This window comes from Eriocheir sinensis, chromosome 43 (assembly GCF_024679095.1).
Source record: "Eriocheir sinensis breed Jianghai 21 chromosome 43, ASM2467909v1, whole genome shotgun sequence".
NCBI classification, from domain to species: Eukaryota; Metazoa; Arthropoda; class Malacostraca; order Decapoda; family Varunidae; genus Eriocheir; species Eriocheir sinensis.
The window spans coordinates 2172501-2176701 of record NC_066551.1 but is presented as its reverse complement, the minus strand read 5'-3'; positions in this window follow the sequence as shown (position 1 = coordinate 2176701).

Here is a 4201-nt window from a genome sequence, read left to right as displayed (position 1 = left end):
GCTGTGCTGTTTTGCTTCATTCCCTTCCTCCTGCCCATGACTTAAACGCTTTCAAGATGGGGGATTATCAAGACACCTCTCTATCCATCCTATTTTGATCCTCTTACGGACACTACTTCATTTCATTTGTGTTCCATGTTGTGTACGTTGCTTTATGTGTTCGTATGTTCTATGTTGTGTTGCTTTGTGTTTTGCTGTGCTGTTTTGCTTCATTCCCTTCCTCCTGCCTATGACTTAAACGCTTTCAAGATGGGGGATTATCAAGACACCTCTCTATCCATCCTATTTTGACCCCCTTTCGGCTACTACTTCATTCCCTTCCTCCTGCCTACGACTTAAACGCTTTCAAGATGGGGGATTATCAAGACACCTCTCTATCCATCCTATTTTGACCCCCTTTCGGCTACTACTCTGTATCAACTATTTGCAGGAGCAGTGCCGGCGGGTCTTTTGTTTCATCTTTATTTTTTTCTGCCCTTGACCTGCCTCCTCCCTTTCCTGTATAAAAGAGCGTAGGTTGTATTGCATGATGTTCTTTTGTTGTTGTGTCGTATTGTGCTTGTGTTCCATATTTCCGTGTCATAGTCCCGTGTTCTCTGATTTCGGCTCCTACAACAACAATCTCCAAAGGTCGCAAAGGGGGTTAGTCGGGTTCCCCATGAGTGTTTTTTAGTTCCACAGTTTAGAAGCCTTGTCAAAATATCACTAGGCTCATAAAACTACCCATGGAAATACTGACTCAGCCTCTACGAAAGTCTTATCAAATGTAGGTGTGTAGGCCCCAAAATGTGAGAGAATGTGGGTGCAGAAGCCTTGTCGAATTATCATTAGACTCATAAAACTACCCATGGAAATACCCACAACAACCTAGACAAAAGCCTTATCAAGTGAGGGTGTGCGGGTCCCGAAATGTGGGTGAAGAAGCCTTGTCAAACTATCACTAGGCTCATAAAACTACCTAAGGAAATACCCACAACAATCTCTACGAAAGCCTTATCAAATGTGAGTTGTAATCCTTGAAATGTTAAAATATATGGGTCCAGAAGCCTTGTCAAACTATCACTAGGCTCATAAAACTACCTAAAGAAATACCCACAACAATCTCTACGAAAGCCTTATCAAATGTGAGTTGTAATCCCTGAAATGTTAAAATATATTGGTCCAGAAGCCTTGTCAAACTATCACTAGGCTCATAAAACTACCTAAAGAAATACCAATAACAATCTCTACGAAAGCCTTATCAAATGTAAGTTGTAATCCCTGAAATGTTAAAATATATTGGTCCAGAAGCCTTGTCAAACTATCACTAGGCTCATAAAACTACCCACGGAAATACCCACAACAATCTCTACGAAAGCCTTATCAAATATAGATATGTAAGCTCAGAAACGTTTGAGGATATGAGACTAAGAGCGAGTCTGTGGTCGGTATCTTCAGACCTTTCCGCCCCTCACATCAACCATTTCCAAAGGTCAAAAAGGAGATTAGTCGCGTTCTAATGAGTGTTTTCCTGGGTTTATGGTACAGAAGAAGGGTCACACTACCACCAGGGTCATTATATTACCCCTGGAAATGCCCCAAACGCCTGCGAAAGCCTCGTCTAACATGCATACTTGGACGCTGAAATGGTTGCGATTTGAAAAGACGGGCCAAGATTTGTCCTTTCCTCGCCTCATCAAGACACTGCCGAGGCGAATGTCTGATAAGGTAACAGCAACGCTTAGCACCAGCATGAGACTTGGCGGTCACGTGAAGAGGATCAGACACGTGAGTACAAGGCGATAAAGAGTCGAATGCCGCCACAAAGAGGAACACGAGACTTGGCACGTCGATTCTTCTCATTTATTAGAGGTTTCTTATTGAATATATCTCATTAGACGTCTCTCTTTTTATTTCTAGAGATGCTTGTAGTTGGATTTTATTATGTACATGTTCATATAATCTTGTTCTGTTTTCTCTTGTCGTAAAAGAAACACACATATAGGTAGATATTGATACATAGATTGATATAGAAAGATAAATATACAATTGAATAGACAGGTAGATATAGAGAAACAGACAGATAGATGGACAGAAAGAAAAAGTAGATAGGTGGATAGATAATAGAATAAAAGGTAGATGGGAAGAGGTAGATAGATAGATGGTTTATAGAAAGTAAGATATACTAAACTTAATAACTAAAGATACACAATAAAAATAAAAGAAACTATGAGGTTAATTAAAAAGAACAGGTTAAAAAAAAAATCCCACAATAGCAACGCAATAATAACTAAAGAAAAGCTTGATTTATACAGACTTAGAGAAAAAAAAGTAGATAGGTGGATAGATAATATTATAAAAGGTAGATAGATAGATGGTTTAAAGAAAGAATGATATACTAAACTTAACAACAAAGACGAACAATGGCATGAAAACAGACTAACAAAAAAATAAATGAAAATAAAAATAAATACAAAGAAAACACCAACCCGTCAACGAACACAACAAACAAGAAGTAAACAATCAAGGTAATGCAGGAGGAGGAGGAGGAGGAGGAGGAGGAGGACGAAGGAGGAGGAGGAGGAGAAGGTGGCATCGTTGAAGACATGGAAGACGGAAGAGGAGGAGGGTGATGATGAAGGAGAAGAGAAGATGAAGAAGAAGAGGAGGAGGTTGGAGGAAGGGAAGGAGGCATAGAGGAAGACATGGAAGGAAGGAGGAATGAACGAAGGAGAATTAAGAAGGAAGGAAGGGGAGGAAACATATAAGAGAAGGAGGAGGATGAGGAAGAAGAGAAGAAGAGAAGAAGAGGGAAGAAAGAGGAGAAAGGAAAGGAGACAATGAAGGGAAACATGATAGAGGAAAGAGGATGAGGAAGAAGAGGAAGAAGATGAAGAAAGAGGAAGGGTGGAGGCACTGAAGGAAACATGAAAGAGGAAAGAAAGAAGGAAGGAAGGAAGAAGGGATGAAGGTGGAGAGGCTTAACTGAAGGGACTCAGAAGGAAAGAAGGAATGAGTCGAGGTAAGGAGGAAGAAAGGAAGAAAAGAAGAAAAAGAAGATGAGGAAAGGAAGAAAGGGAGGAAAAGAGGAATGGAAAAGGAGACGAAACCGATAAGGAGACAAAGAAGTGAGAACCGAGAAGGAAAAAGAAAAGAAGAAAAGGGAAAACGAAGAAGAAGGAAGAGAAATGGAAGAGGAGAGAGAGAGAGAGAGAGAGAGAGAGAGAGAGAGAGAGAGAGAGAGAGAGAGAGAGAGAGAGAGAGAGTGGAGAGCAGCTGGAAGTGAACAGACCAACAGACGAACAGGAATAGACAGACAGATGGGTAACGGGGAGGAGGAGGAGGAGGAGGAGGAGGTAAGCCATCTCTTGAAGAACTCCACAACCCTAATTCCTTCCCGTTCACGACCACACATTGTTGCCATAACGGAGTGGTGGCTGCTGCTCCTCTTCTTCCTCCTCCTCCTCCTCCTCCTCCTCCTTCTCCTCCTCCTCCTCCTTCGCCCATCTGTCTGTCTGTGCGTCTGTTTGTCTGTTGTCTCCAGCTGCTCCACCTCTTCTCTCTCTCTCTCTCATTCCTCTTTTTACTTTCTTAACAGTTTCCGTCATCTTCTTTTCTTCCTTTCTCCTTCTTTGTCCTCCTCCTCCTCCTCCTCCTCCTCCTCTTCCCTGTCTCATCCCCTTCCTCCTCTTCATCTTCCCTCTTCCATGTCTTCTACACCTCCTTCCCCTCCCCCTCTTCTTCCCTCTTTCATGTCCTCATCTATGGCTCCTTCCCTTCCTTCACTCTCCCCCTCCTCCTCCTCCTCTCCTCCTCCTCTTCCTCTTCCGTCCCCGACAGTTCCGTCAATCTATTTCTTTGAGCCAATCAGCCGCCGTATAAGACACACTCCGGTTTTTTTTTTTTCTTCTCGTTACCGTTCTGAAGTACCTGTCTGTCTGTCTGTCTGTCTGCTCTCTCTCTCTCTCTCTCTCGACCACCTCTCTCGACATCAAAGTCTGCTGGTTAACGAGGCACACACACACACACACACACACACACACACACACACACACACACACACACACACACACACACACACACACACACACACACGGCTGCCTCACCTGGGCCGGAAGTTCGTAATTGTATCAAACGGGCGCCAGGTAAACTCCTTGCCACGTGTCTCCCGAATTAATTAACCTGCGGGATGAAAGGTGACCCAGAAATAGTAATGATAATA